The sequence below is a fragment of the Bufo gargarizans genome, chromosome 3 (assembly GCF_014858855.1).
Source record: "Bufo gargarizans isolate SCDJY-AF-19 chromosome 3, ASM1485885v1, whole genome shotgun sequence".
NCBI classification, from domain to species: Eukaryota; Metazoa; Chordata; class Amphibia; order Anura; family Bufonidae; genus Bufo; species Bufo gargarizans.
Genome location: NC_058082.1, coordinates 132388723 through 132405247, shown reverse-complemented (window position 1 = coordinate 132405247; position 16525 = coordinate 132388723).

The following is a 16525-nucleotide window of genomic DNA, read 5'->3' as shown; positions in this document are numbered from 1 at the left end:
AGGCTGAGGTCCCTGATAGAACCAGGCGTACCCGGCCCCGTGTCGCTAGACCACAGGTTGCGCAGGATCCGCTTCAAGAGCAGCAGAGTGGGGCTGGTGCTGTTGGATTACGTGGTGAGGCATACACCAGCAGCCCAGCCCTTCCTGGACCTAGTACCAGCACTGCCGTACAACCTGGTGAAGTAGCGAGCACCAGAAGGGCAGTTGAAGCTGGTACGGTGGCACGTGCAGTAGTGACCCCGTCGCAGCCACCGCAAAGACGTGCCCGTAGAGCCCCTAGAATCCCAGAGGTGCTGGCAAACCCTGATTGGCAGTCCCCAACTTCAGCCGCACCTGTAGTTTTCCCTTTCACCGCCCAGTCTGGAGTTCGGGTTGAGACAGCTCAGATCGGTTCGGCCCTGGGATTTTTTGAGCTGTTCTTGACTGCGGAGCTTTTAGACTTAGTTGTGGCAGAAACAAATCGGTATGCCACACAATTTATAACCGCTAACCCGGGAAGCTATTATGCCCAGCCTTTCCAGTGGAAACCAGTCCAAGTTTCCGAAATTAAAACTTTTCTGGGCCTCCTCCTCAACATGGGCCTGACAAAAAAGCATGAATTGCGGTCATATTGGTCCACGAACCCGATTCATCACATGCCCATGTTCTCTGCTGCTATGTCCAGGACACGATTTGAGGTCATCCTGCGTTTCCTGCACTTTAGTGACAACACCGCCTCCCGTCCCAGGGGCCACCCTGCTTTTGACCGGCTCCACAAAATTCGGCCCCTCATAGACCATTTCAACCTGAAATTTGCAGATATTTATACCCCAGAGCAAAACATCTGCATAGACGAGTCCCTAATACATTTTACCGGGCGCCTTGGCTTCAAACAATACATCCCAAGCAAGCGCGCCCGGTATGGGGTCAAATTGTATAAGCTCTGTGAAAGGGCCACAGGCTATACCCACAAATTTCGTGTCTATGAGGGAAAAGATCAGACCCTGGAGCCGGTCGGTTGCCCTGACTACCTGGGGAGCAGTGGGAAGACAGTTTGGGACTTGGTGTCACCCTTATTCGGCAAGGGGTACCATCTTTATGTGGACAATTTTTACACAAGTGTGGCCCTCTTTAGGCATTTGTTTCTAGAACGGATTGGCGCCTGTGGTACCGCGCGAACTAGTCGCGCGGGCTTCCCCCAACGGCTCGTTAGCACCCGTCTTGCAAGGGGGCAGAGGGCCGCACTGTGTAACGAAGAACTGCTCGCAGTGAAATGGAGAGACAAGCGTGACGTTTACATGCTCTCCTCCATTCACGCAGACACGACAATACAAATTGAGCGAGCAACCCGTGTCATTGAAAAGCCCCTCTCAGTCCACGACTATAACCTCCACATGGGAGGGGTGGACTTCAATGACCAGATGTTGTCTCCGTATTTAGTTTCCCGACGCACCAGACGCTGGTATAAGAAGGTGTCTGTATATTTAATTCAATTGGCTCTGTACAATAGTTTTGTTCTCTACAGTAAGGCTGGGAGAACTGGATCCTTCCTCAAATTTCAGGAAGAGATCATCGAGAACCTCCTGTACCCAGGAGGTTCCGTGGCCCCATCCACCAGTGTAGTTAGCCGTCTACACGAGCGACATTTCCCCAATGTCGTTCCTGGTACCTCAACCCAACCGTCACCCCGAAAAAGATGTCGTGTCTGTAGCAGGAGTGGAATAAGGCGTGACACCCGCTATTTCTGTCCTGACTGTCCCGACCACCCTGCCCTATGCTTTGGAGAGTGTTTCCGGAAGTACCACTCACAGGTACACTATTAGCATAGGGATCATCTCACCAGGATAGGCACACAGGGCTATTAGGGCCCATTCACTCACTGCTGCTGCAAACGTCTCCTTTCACATGGGACAAAGTGCATAACGCACTTCGCCACATCTTTGGGCGATTTGCGCTTTGCACATTGACCCATGGGGAAGGAGAGGTTTGTTCTATAAAGGTAAAAAAAAAAAAAAAACACACCAGTAAGCAAACATGTTAATGTTCAGTTCAAAAAGTTAAAGTTACATGTTCTGTTGCAAAGTTAATAAAATTATTGCGTTGCGGCCTGGTTTTTTCTTTTTTTTTTTTTTGTCTTTTTACCTTCCAGGTGGACCAACTGATCTACTAGCTGCAGCACCGATGTGCATTCTGACAGAAGCATTGCGCTGCTGTCAGATTACACGCAAGTCGGTGTATGCGGCGCTGCAAGACGGGATTTTCTCCTCTGCAGTGACAGATACGTTTGCCGAGGCATACGAGCTGAGGAGGAGGCGGCGTTCCTATGCTTTGGCAAACACTTTGTATATATATATAAAAAAATAAAAATAAATCCCGGCAATGATTTATTCATCCACATAGATTGATGCGAATGGAGAAATCTGGTTTGCCAGGGCATACGAGCTAAGTGGGTATGGATGTAGGGCGGAGCTCCTATGTCCTGGCAGACGCCTTTCCCCTCCATTTTTTTTTTTTTGGCAGAGATTTTTTGATCCACATTGATCGATGCGAATGAAGAAATCTGTGCCGTTCATTTTTTTCTTTCAGCCCAGAGGCTGAACGGAAAAAAAAAATCTCATTACCTGTATGCTCAATATAAGGAGAATAGCAGAAACTCCTAATGCTGCCCATACATGTAGTGATTGCAGAGACCCTCAAATGCCAGGGCAGTACAAACACCCCACAACTGACCCATTTTGGAAAGAAGACACCCCAAGGTATTTGCTAAGGGGCATATTGAGTCCATGAAAGATTGAAGTTTTTGTCCTAAGTTAGCGGAAAGTGAGACTTTGTGAGAAAAAAAAAAAAAAAAAACAATTTCCGCTAACTTTTGCGGAAAAAAAAAAAAATTCTATGAACTTGCCAGGCCCCTCATTGGATACCTTGGGGTGTCTTCTTTCCAAAGTGGGGTCACATGTGGGGTATTTATACTGCCCTGGCTTTTTAGGGGCCCTAAAGCGTGAGAAGAAGTCTGGGATCCAAATGTCTAAAAATGCCCTCCTAAAAGGAATTTGGGCACCTTTGCGCATCTAGGCTGCAAAAAAGTGCGACACATCTGGTATCGCCGTACTCAGGAGAAGTTGGGGAATGTGTTTTAGGGGGTCATTTTACATATACCCATGCTGGGTGAGATAAATATCTTGGTCAAATGCCAACTTTGTATAAAAAAATGGGAAAAGTTGTCTTTTGCCAAGATATTTCTCTTACCCAGCATGGGTATATGTAAAATGGCACCCCAAAACACATTCCCCAACTTCTCCTGAGTACGGCGATACCAGATGTGTCACACTTTTTTGCTGCCAAGGTGGGCAAAGGGGCACATATTCCAAAGTGCACCTTTCGGGTTTCGCAGGCCATTTTTTACACATTTTGATTGCAAGGTACTTCTCACACATATGGGCCCCTAAATTGCCAGGGCAGTATAACTACGCCACAAGTGACCCCATTTTGGAAAGAAGACACCCCAAGGTATTCCGTGAGGGGTATGGTGAGTTCCTAGAATTTTTTATTTTTTGTCGCAAGTTAGTGGAATATGAGACTTTGTAAGGAAAAAAGAGAAAAAAAAGAAAATCATCATTTTCCGCTAACTTGTGACAAAAAAAATAAAATTCTAGGAACTCGCAGTGCCCCTCACTGAATACCTAGGGGTGTCTTCTTTCCAAAATGGGGTCACTTGTGGCGTAGTTATACTGCCCTGGCAATTTAGGGGCCCATATGTGTGAGAAGTACCTTGCAATCAAAATGTGTAAAAAATGGCCTGCGAAACCCGAAAGGTGCACTTTGGAATATGTGCCCCTTTGCCCACCTTGGCAGCAAAAAAGTGTGACACATCTGGTATCGCCGTACTCAGGAGAAGTTGGGGAATATGTTTTGGGGTGTCATTTTACATATACCTATGCTGGGTGAGAAAAATATCTTGGTCAAATGCCAACTTTGTATAAAAAAATGGGAAGAGTTGTCTTTTGCCAAGATATTTTTCTCACCCAGCATGGGTATATGTAAAATGACACCCCAAAACACATTCCCCAACTTCTCCTGAGTACGGCGATACCAGATGTGTCACACTTTTTTGATGCCAAGGTGGGCAAAGGGGCACATATTCCAAAGTGCACCTTTTGGATTTCACCGGCCACTTTTTACAGATTTTGATTGCAAAGTACTTCTCACACATATGGGCCCCTAAATTGCCAGGGCAGTATAACTACGCCACAAGTGACCCCATTTTGGAAAGAAGACACCCCAAGGTATTCTGTGAGGGGCATGGCGAGTTCCTAGAATTTTTTATTTTTTGTCGCAAGTTAGTGGAATATGAGACTTTGTAAGGAAAAAAGAGAAAAAAAAAAAAATCATCATATCCGCTAACTTGTGACAAAAAAAAAAAAATTCTAGGAACTCGCAGTGCCCCTCACGGAATACCTTGGGGTGTCTTATTTCCAAAATGGGGTCACTTGTGGCGTAGTTATACTGTCCTGGCAATTTAGGGGCCCAAATGTGTGAGAAGTACCTTGCAATCAAAATGTGTAAAAAATGGCCTGCAAAATCCGAAAGGTGCACTTTGGAATATGTGCCCCTTTGCCCACCTTGGCTGCAATAAAGTGTCACACATGTGGTATCGCCGTACTCAGGAGAAGTTGGGGAATGTGTTTTGGGGTGTCATTTTACATATACCCATGCTGGGTGAGAAAAATATCTTGGTCAAATGCCAACTTTGTATAAAAAAAATGGGAAAAGTTGTCTTTTGCCAAGATATTTCTCTCACCCAGCATAGGTATATGTAAAATGACACCCCAAAACACATTCCCAAACTTCTCCTGAGTACAGCGATACCAGATGTGTGACACTTTTTTGCTGCCAAGGTGGGCAAAGGGGCACATATTCCAAAGTGCACCTTTCGGATTTCACCGGTCATTTTTTACACATTTTGATTGCAAAGTACTTCTCACACATTTGGGCCCCTAAATTGCCAGGGCAGTATAACTACCCCACAAGTGACCCCATTTTGGAAAGAAGACACCCCAAGGTATTCTGTGAGGGGCATGGTGAGTTCCTAGAATTTTTTATTTTTTGTCGCAAGTTAGTGGAATATGAGACTTTGTAAGAAAAAAATAAAGAAAAAAATCATCATCATTTTCCGCTAACTTGTGACAAAAAATAAAAAGTTCTATGAACTAACTATGCCCATCAGCGAATACCTTAGGGTGTCTACTTTCCGAAATGGGGTCATTTGTGGGGTTTTTCTACTGTTTGGGCATTGTAGAACCTCAGGAAACATGACAGGTGCTCAGAAAATCAGAGCTGTTTCAAAAAGCGGAAATTCACATTTTTGTACCATAGTTTGTAAACGCTATAACTTTTACCCAAACCATTTTTTTTTTTTCAAAGACATGTAGAACAATAAATTTGGTGAAAAATGTATATATGGATGTCGTTTTTTTTGCTAAATTTTACAGCTGAAAGTGAAAAATGTCATTTTTTTTCAAAAAAATCGTTACATTTTGATTAACAAAAAAAGTAAAAATGTCAGCAGCAATAAAATACCACCAAATGAAAGCTCCATTAGTGAGAAGAAAAGGAGGTAAAATTCATTTGGGTGGTAAGTTGCATGACCGAGCGATAAACGGTGAAAGGAGTGTAGTGCCGAAGTGTAAAAAGTGCTCTGGTCATGAAGGGGGTTTCACCTAGCGGGGCTGAAGTGGTTAATGGCAAAAGCACAGAATGAATTAACCTGCAATTATGTATGTAGATCAAAATATAATTCAAATGCTCCAAGATTCTATTTTTGAATTTATGTGATGCACTAACAACATACATCAAATTGCAAGTAGTACATTGAATAACAAAAATTATGTCCATACTATTGCAATGGATATAAGTTTTTATTGGAAAAGTCATTAAATGGTCGGCATTTAGAAAATTTTTGGTTACAAGCACAAAGCTGCACGTTTTGCATGGATGGCTTCCACATCTAGTGAAGCTATTGTATTTGATCCATGTATCCTGTGCAGCTTTTGTGGACGTAAACAGAGAGGGAGAGAGAAAACTAGCAAGGGTTGGTGCCCTCCTAGAGACAATTTTACAGCGGTTTTTAAGAGTATTGTACAAAATGTCATCATCATATAATATAGGCAAACAATTTCTCATGATACTTTGTATTTGTTTAAATTGCCGGCTGTATGTCAATACCAAAGTGGGTAAATTCTGATTTTCTCCCTTCCTGTTATCATCCAAAGTACTAGTTTTTTTTTAATATGTCTATTTTGACTTTTATTTTTATTTGGAGTGTTTCCATTTGGTTTAAACCCTACATGGAACAGTAAGTCAAAACTTGATCTATTTGATGCTATACTAATAGCTTTCTGTAGCATCCACTGCGGATAGCTTTGTGTGCTCAATCGGGAACTAATAATCTAGCATTCTTTTTAAAAGTTGATTCTGTACTACAATTTCTGTGTCAATGCACAAATTCCCCAACAGGTATCTCTTTAATAGTATGGACAGGATGATGACTGTTAGCACGTAAAATAGTGTTACCTGCAGTTTCCTTTTGATATGTTTCTGTTAAGACTGGTCTGTTGGAAAGACCGGATAGTTTAAGGTCCAGAAAGCATATATCATACACATCAACAGTGCATGTAAAATGCAAATTGTACGTGTTGCCATTCAAATACTGTTTAAAATTTGGTATGGCAGACACATCTCCACTCCAAATAAAGAGCAAATCATCTATGTATCTGCCATACCAGACTATATATTGTAAAAATGGATTATCCAAACTGTAGTTGTACCGCTCCTCCCAATAGGCCATGGTGTGGTTAGCCAAGTAGGGTGAGAATTCCTCCATTGACACACCCCTAACTTGTAAGTTAAATTTGAGTATGAAACAAGAAATAGTTATGTGTTAGGAGGAAGAAAGTAGCCTCCAACACATAATCTATAAAATCAGAAGAATACTGGCTATAGTTATGGAGATTAAATTCCGAAGCTAATAAAGCTATATCTTGAGGAATAGAGGGATATAAAGACACGTCTGTAGTCATACATTTGCATTCTGATTTCCATTATATCATACGTAGATTTTAACACATCTGTTGTGTCTTTATTTTCACCCGGTACACTTCTGACCATAGGTTGGAGTACAGAATCAAGGCAATCTCCTAATCATACCATAAGGGAACCTATGCCTGAAACAATAGGATGTAGTGGAGGGGGATTCATTTTTTGGTGGACCTTGGGCAAAGTGTGCATAATTGGTGTAATAGGTGCCTCTACACACAAAAAGCTGTATTGTTTATAGTCAAAGAAACCCAATTACTTTCCTTTATATAAAGCTCATAATATTTTTGTTTAAATTTCATTAAAGGGTCTCCATCCAGCCTTTCGAATGTAGAAGCACCAGATAAGATATCAAGCAATTGCTTTTGATACACATTCTTGTCCAAAACCACAACAGAACCACCCTTATCATCTATTTTTATGACAACTTGGTCTAAATTCTCCAATTCAGCTAAAGCTTTTCTTTGGGTATTACTGAGATTACTGTGGTTTTTTTTGGTATAACAATTCTGTATATGTAGTGCGGTAAGCTCCTTGTCTAATATTTCCTGAAAACTATCCATGCTCGACGTGCGTGACACAATCGGATAGAAATGTGGGTTAGGATTTTTAAAATCACTCTTCAAGTCAACACGTTCGTTCACTTCAGATTCCAACTGAAGAGCAGTGAGACATATAAGGGACATTGGTTCTTTAAAAAGCATGTTTTTATAAGCATTAAATGGATTCTATCACCAGGATTAACAATATAGCGATATTTATATGTCCATTAGTCTCCATGCAGTGTTTAAATCCCACTGTTTATGCCCTGTGTGTGTTTGATTCTTATAAAAAACGATCTTATTGATATGTAAATTACCTCTGTCAGGAGCCTAAGGGGTTGTCCCATGATATGTTGGAGCCCAGCTGCGCCCATCGATCCGGAGCCCAGCACCGCCTACCACTTAATTTATTCACTCCACTATCCCTGACGTCAGTTCTTCTCAGTGCCATAATCTCGCACAGAGGGAGCCAGCGCATGCGCAGTTGACTCATTGAAGCCGGTAACAGTAGTCCGCACGGGCGCAGACTATAGTGTCCACTGCGCCTGTGCGAGATTACGGCACTGAGAAGAACTGACGTCAGGGATAGTGGAGTGAATAAATTAAGTGGTAGGCAGTGCTGGGCTCCAGATCGATGGGCGCGGCTGGGCTCCAACATATCGTGGGACAACCCCATGGGCTCCTGACAGAGGTAATTTACATATCAATAAGATTAGTTTTTATAAGAATCGAACACACACGGAGCATAAACAGTGGGATCATTTTAAAGACTGCATGGAGACTAATGGGCACATATAAATATTGCTAAATTGTTAATCCTGAATCCCTTTAATATCTGTCCCCTTTGTCTGGCTGATACCTTCGGCTGAGCCCAGAACATCATGGAAATGTCTAGTGATTGTGAGATTTCTAATAAACTTATTAACATCTAGTATTGTCGAAAATAAATCAAAATTAACAGAAGGTGCAAAGTTTAATCCTAAAGACAAAACCTCAATCTGATCTTTGGCTAACCTTGTTTCAGAGAGATTTAATACATCAAGTCCAACATAGGGGGGCTCATTCACATTTTTTTCTTACGAAGACGTGTGGACATCATATGAGATTTTCCTATGCTTTCGTCCTGCCCATCTAATTCGTTTTTTGTAACTTTGATTGTCCTCCATTGTATCCCAATGTAACAATTATTGAATCTTGTGTAGAATCCTGTGAAAATTCAGGATCATCAGTAATATCCAATTCAGATGAGAAACTGACTCTAGGTATTTTTTGTTGCACTTTTTTTAATTAAATTTTTTTTAGATTGATTTTGGAGTGGAGTGCAGATTGTCCCTTCTACCCCACTCATAAACCTGGTCTTTGGCATAATCATACAGATCACGTTGGAATTTAATATGCTTGATTTCCATTATTTTTAATTTCAACTGTCTGGTAGAAGACATCATTTTTGTTCCATGTTGGAATACTCAGCAGAGATTTCATATGTTATCAGAGTTTGTTTACATGTCTGTATTTCCCTTTGAAGTGACAATAATTTTTCACCTTCATATTCAATAATTAATTACATGAGTTGTACTGAACAATGTGAAAGAATATCATTCCATTTAGTCACAAAAAGATCAGAAAAGATAGTAGTGGGGATTATTTTAATCCTGAATCCCCATGGAATTATCAATTTCTCAATATATTTAACAAGGGTAGTATGGTCCCACCATAAGCGGATCTATTGTGACATCAATCTTTCTAAGTCTGACATTTTACTTTTCAACTCCAAATCTCTTTGGGAGGTTTCATCATCATTAGAAAATACTGAATCAGCCTTCGACTTATGGTCAGGTAGAATGGAAAACGCCATTGTATAACAGGTCCGTAGGTGAAAAGGATTGTCTGAGGTTTCAAAGAATATTACAAAGGATATCCCACTTTGCAAAAAAACTGAGAGCGAGTGGTAGAGCACGGAAAAAAGACCTAAATGCAGATATCCAGAAAGTTATACTTCCAGCCCACCTTATTCACAAATGCTCCGCATGCTCGTAACAATCCAAATAAAAATAAAAGTAAAAATAGACATATTAAAAAAAATTGTACTGATAACAGGAAGGGAGAAAATGTGAATTTACCCACTTTGGTATTGACGTACAGCCGGCAAATTAAACAAATACAAAGTATCATCAGAAATTAAGTATAAATGTAAAGTAGGTGACGCACAGGATTGATGCAGACAACAGCGGAGGTGCTCTCAGTACAGAGGTCTCACCCTTCCTCTAGTGAAGTGTTATAATAATCAAAGAAATACTGGGCACTCTCGCAATATATGTAACCACACAATTTATTAATAACAGTGTATATATACTTTAAGAACAATATGAATACATAACTAACATATCTGAACACATCCTAATACCATAAAAATCTGGTTCTTACATCTACGGAGCGTCGCACAAGAGTGAGGGGAACGGGACAAGTGCACTAAAGGTCCGAATTGGACAAACAAGCGTATTAATCCAAGTGGAGATTTCCGAAGATACAGCCATCCTATCACAGCAGAACAGTGAGTACAGCGGGACGCCGCACTAGTAAACACCCGGAATCTGAAGCTGTGTCTTTACTGCGATCACATTGGATAAGAATTCTAACAGTGGGGCTTATTTTCCAACGTTCAGTCCCTCCCCAATCTGACTGTATTGATGGGGATATAAATTGAGCAGGACTTACTTGCCGAACCCTTAGGATATCAGTGTCGATGCACAGAACTTTGGTATCTTCACAGTTTTAGATATTTTATTCGTATATAGTCTAATCCGGATTTTTATGGTATTAGGATGTTTTCAGATATGTTAGCTATGTATTCGTATTGTTCTTAAAGTATATATACACTGTTATTAATAAATCGTGTGGTTACATATATTGCGAGAGTGCCCAGAATTTCTTTGATTATCATCAGAAATTGTTTGCCTATATTATATGATAATGACATTTTGTACAATACTCTTAAAAACGGCTGTAGAATTGTCTCTAGGAGGGCACCAACCCTTGCTAGTTTTCTCTCTCTCTGTTTATGTCCACAAAAGCTGCGCAGGATACATGGATCAAATACAAAAGCTTCACTAGATGTAGAAGCCATCCATGCAAAACGTGCAGCTTTGTGCTTATAACCAAAACTTTTAAAATGCCGACCATTCAAAGACTTTTCCAATAAAAACCTATATCAATTGCAATAGTACGGGCGTAATTTATGTTATTTAATGTACTACTTGCGATTTGATGTATGATGGAAGCACATCACATAAATTCAAAAATAGAATCTTGGAGCATTTGAATAATATTTTGAATTCTGTTTTGAATGTGTCGCAGGGTAAATTCATTCTGTGCTTTTGCTATTGAGAAAGTTACTGCTCCCCCTAGAGGGGGCCCACGCATATAATGTTTTACAGGGTCAGCTAACCCTGCAGGCTATAATTTTTTAGAGGGTCAGCTCAGCAGCAGACCCTCACCCATAATGTTTTAGAGGGTCAGCTCACCAGCAGGCCCTCTCCTCTAATGTTTTAGATGGTGACATCAGCAGGTCCTTGCTCCAAATGTTTTAGAGGGTCACCAGCAGGCCATTAATCATAATTTTTCAAGGGTGTGTATGATTCCCTCCTTTATGTGTAACAAAGGGTATATTGGAGTGCCAGTTCCTTGTTATTTTTGGCAGCCCTTTCACTTAGTGCATAGGCTTTATGAGTTTAGGAGTCCCAATACATAAACAATTGTACCACAATGTGAATGAGGCATTCCTTTATGTGATATACAGGTTGTATCGGAGTGCCTCTTGCTTGTAATTTTTGGCAAAACTTTCACTTTATATACAAGTAAATATTCAGGAAATAATGTTTCCTAACAATTTTTCCTCTAAAATCGATTTTATCTTCGGTTTTGTAGGTATTATTGGCAGTCTGTAAAAGTGGCGTACTACTCGGACAACATCATTCCCAGCAGCAACCTGGAAGTCCAAGATGCATCCAGACATCCTCCCTATTCTGTTCCAGTACCATTTCCATGGTGTTTACATCAATTTCTGACCTTTTCCAATGAACCAGGCACCCTCCCCTCTTCAGAGCAGGGGGTACCTCTTTTAATGCTTGGGTTCTCCCATTGACTTCCATTATATTTGGGTGCTCGATCAACACTAATGAAGACAAATTATGGATGTCATACATCTTGGCTTTTCCAAAGGATTGGATACTGTACCACAAAACAGGTTAGTATATAAAATGAAAACACTTGGAATGAGAGAAAATGTGAGTATGTGGGTAAGTTATTGGCTCAGAGATAGAAAACAGAGGGTGGTTGTTAACGGTACACACTCAGATTGGGTCATAGTCAATAGCGGGGTACCTCAGGTGTCAGTATTGGGCCCTATTCTCTTCAATATATTGATTAATGATCTTGTAAAAGGCTTGCACAGTAAAATATCAATTTTTGTGTGTAAAATAATTAACATGGAAGAGGACAGTACACTGCTACAGATGGATCTGGATAGGTTGGAGGCTTAGGCAGAGAAGAGGCAGATAATGTTTTACTTTCATAAATGTAATTTGTCTATATAAGTTTTTTAAGATGCTGCTGCACCTCTTCCTGGGTCACAGGGCTCTTATAATGGGGAGTTTGAGTTTACATTCTGCATTACATCTGGCATTTCATTTACTTTAGTGAATACATTGGAAAAGAAAATAATAGATTTGCTCCTCATTTTCTCCTCATAGCTCTCTACAACTCCTCCCTCATTACTCTGTAAATGTCTAACACTTTCCAGTTTAACATTTTTACCAGTTAGATAACTGAGGAACACACTATGTTTAGTTTTACTCTCTTTGGCAATTAATCTCTCTGTCTCTAGGTTGGCTGATTTTATTTGTCTTTTACATGCTCTTTTTTTCAATAGTTTTTCAATGCTTCCTTGCCCCCTCCAGTTTTAGTGATTTAAATGTTTTCTTTTTGTCATTTATTGACCCTTTTACATTTCTATTTATCCACTTTACTATGTGCAAAAATGGATAGCAGCACATTTATCAGCAGTTCATACATAGTTCAGATCATGAGGTATGCTGGCTGGCAATGGCAAATCATAGAGACTGAAGCTGGGTGAAATATCTTTAGACTGTCTAGTCTAGTCTAGTATACACCACCTATTTGTTGTCTAAGGTTAAAAAAAATGTGCCTGCATACCCTGGCCCATTGTACCAAAGTTCTGAACATAGATGCTCAATGGCATAGGTAGGTTTAGTGTAGGACCTACCTGACTGACATCACCATGGCATTGGTAGATGGGCACAGATGTGTTTTGATCAAAATATGTTGGCTGAGAGTCTTGGTTTTTATCATATCAGGGTGAGGGCTTAGTCCATATATAATGCTTGCATCTATTGTGTTAGTGCATTATTATCAGTTTTTTTTTAATTTAATTTTTTATTTTATAAATGTAGCCATGGACAGCCGCATATTTATCATATTGTGCAGGATGTTTTAATCTTAGTTTTTTCTCAGTGACTTTTGCTTAGTTTGTAGTGTGGCACCTTCAAGTATGAATGCACTTCTATTTTATCCTGGGAGTAGCATTCTTGTGCACTTCTAGCCCTCCTATCAAACAGGTGGCCTTGATAAGGTGGTACATGTACTGTAGCTGTACATGTTCCTCCTCTCATCAGTTGCTGGATGCACATAAAGGTGACTATGAGCAGCACACTATATGTGCAGGTTCTGCTCTCCTGAACATAAATGCAGATTGGCATAGATAGGACCTGCCTGACTGAGACCACCTTGGAGCATGTAGGCAGGCAGAGATGTGTTTTGATCAAAATATATTGTCTGAGAGTCTCGGATTTTATCATATCAGAGTAAGGGCTCTAAGTAAGTTAGTCCATATATAATGCTTGCATATATTGTGTTAGTGAATTTTTATCTGTTTCTGTAATCCCCCCCCCCCCCCCAAAGATGTATAGATCTGAATGAGGACCACTTTCAGCATCTTCTGTGGGTAATAAAAATACTTTTTCATGTGCCACACTATATATGTATCTATAAAGGTATACACCAAATAAGTGGCACACTTAAATTAGTAAATAGCCCCCAGTGTCTATTTATAAAAATGACCTGGATTCTCATTTTTTCTTCTTCCTTCTGTTAAAAAAAAACCTGAAACTCAGAGTTTTCCAAATTTAGTTATAAATAAATAAATAATGACATTTATAAATAATTTTGCATATACAATACTTTATAAAGTTGAACATGTCATCTGGAATCTTTAGCTTGTCACTTGCTCACAAATTGTTGCGTTGACTTAAAACATCACACACAGATATAAAGGTGGCATGTTGCAATTACAGATAGGAGATGACTTTTGACACAGTTAAGCTGGCAACATCTAGATCTAGGTTTTTTTAGGTACAGCCTTGTATTAGAACTGGAAAATCTCACCAACTGCCATTCCAATTCTGACTTCTAATAGCAACCTGCTGGGTTTACTGACAGTGCATAACAGTGCTTGATTTCATGTGAAAGGTCAAATATGGCTGTCACAATATCTTTCTAATAAAGTGTGCCACTACCAAGACAAAATCTAGCTAATAAACTATACCTCAACCTCTGTAAAATCTACTATAAAGTATGAACTATCCCATTTGTTCCCCCCTTTTTTTGTCCTATAATTGCATAATACAACAAAAGCTGTTGATTTTAAATAAAAACAAACAACGGGAATTAACAATATCAATGACATCAGAGTGTGCATCGAACAAGAACAAGGTAATACACTGAATACATGAACAGAATATAGGAAACTTGCACATGTGCTCACAGGATAGATATCAGATCAGTTATTATGTAAATTAAGCAGACGCTGTATATAATGCCATAGAAATAACCAAACCCAATCCATTAACCACCTCAGCTCCCCTAGCTTAAACCCCCTTAATGACCAGACCACTTTTTACAATTCTGCACTACACTACTTTCACGGTTTTATGCTCGGTCATACAACTTACCACCCAAATGAATTTTACCTCCTTTTCTTCTCACTAATAGAGCTTTCATTTGGTGGTATTTCATTGCTGCTGACATTTTAACTTTTTTTTATATTATGTATCTGTTCAGTACTGCGCGACGTATACCCCCTCTTTCCCTCTCTCCCTGCCTGTTCAGTACTGTAAAAGGCCCACAGTATGTAATACAGTGACTCCCAGAGTAATGGAATACCTTGTCCTCGATGTTACAGCTACGGATCCTGTTCCTCTGTGTCCTTCTTGCTTTTTCTTTTTTCTGTTTTTTCCTCCTATTTGGGTACCGTCCAGGGTGGGGAAGGGTTTGGGGAGGTTTGCCCTAATGATTATTTATTTATTTTTTGTTGGTTTTTTAAAAAATATATATAAAATCTAACCTGCAGAGCTTGCCCCGGCCGGTGGCACAGCTCGTGGTTTGAAAAGGCCGCTCGTACACGCTTGCACGGAGTGCTGCGTGACGTCACGGTAGTAGCTACGGTGGACCAGGAGGACCAAAAAATGCTCCAACGCGTTTCGATTAGATCGCTAATCTTCGTCAGGGATAGCTGTTCTGGTTCCTGGTGCTGATTTTAAAGGTCCGTATCTCCTCCCATTCTTAACCCCTTCCTTGCCAGTGTTCTGGTTTGATGTCTACTGGAAGGCAAATAGTTCTATTTCAGGAATTCAATCCTGAGGGTGCTAGAGTATTTAGGTTGAATATCCAGCGGCTTTCTGTCCTGGACATTTTCTTTATATAGTCTCCTCCTCTTTTGTCTTTTTTAACTATTTCAATACCACAACAGGTGGTGCCATTATACTTTCCCCCGTGTTTCTCTTTGTAATGTCTGGAGAGCGGGTGACCCTCATACTTTCTTCCTATGTTGTAGATGTGTTCCCCTATTCTTTTACTTATTGTTCTTTTTGTGCGTCCTATGTATGTTTTTTTACACGGACATGTTATTGCATATATTGCGCCCTGACTTTTGCAGGTAATGTGATCCTTTATTTTGTGTGTTTCTGTGTCCCCTGTCCATTCATTATGTATTTCCAACTTTATATTCTGTTTTTTATTTATTTTTAGTTTCTTGCATATGCCGCAATTGCCGCATGGAAAGAAACCTCCCTGCGGTTTCTGTCCTGGAATTGTGTTAGATACTTGATTGTCATTTTTGCTCAAGCATTTGTTGGTTGGGGCTATTATGCTTCCCACATTCTTGGCTTTTCTATAAATAAATTTTGGATTTTTAGGGATCAGGTCTCCTATTATTTTGTCCTCCTTGAGGGTTTCCCAGTGTTTTTTGATTATTTTTCTCAATATCCCTGCTTGACTATTATATTGTGTGATGATTGGTGGTATTTCAAAAACTTCTGTTTTTGCTTTACTATATTCTGGTGTTTTCTTTTTATTAATTAATTCCTGTCTGTCAAGGGTTCCTATTAGTTTTTTCTGTGCTAGTAGTTTTTCCCTGTCATAGCCTCTGTCTTCAATTTTTTTCTGCATTTTGTCTGCCTCTATTTCATACTCTTTCTCTTTAGTACAGTTACGTTTAATTCTCACGAATTGCCCTTTTGGGATATTTTCCAACCACTGTGGGAGGTGGCAGCTTTCACGGGAGATAAAACTATTTGTATCTGTCGGTTTATTATATGTCTTAGTTTGTATTTTTCCGTCTTCTATGTAAATGGTGAGGTCAAGAAAATTGATTGTAGTGGTACTAAGTACTGGTGTAAATTCCAGGTGGTATTTATTGTTGTTAAGACAAACCGATATATCAAAACACACAAAACCCCAACACAGCCAAATAAAACCAAATCAAATACAATAAGAGTAAAAAATAAATAAAAAACATATAGAATTAACAAAAGAAGCCGCCATATAGAGGAATAATGTCA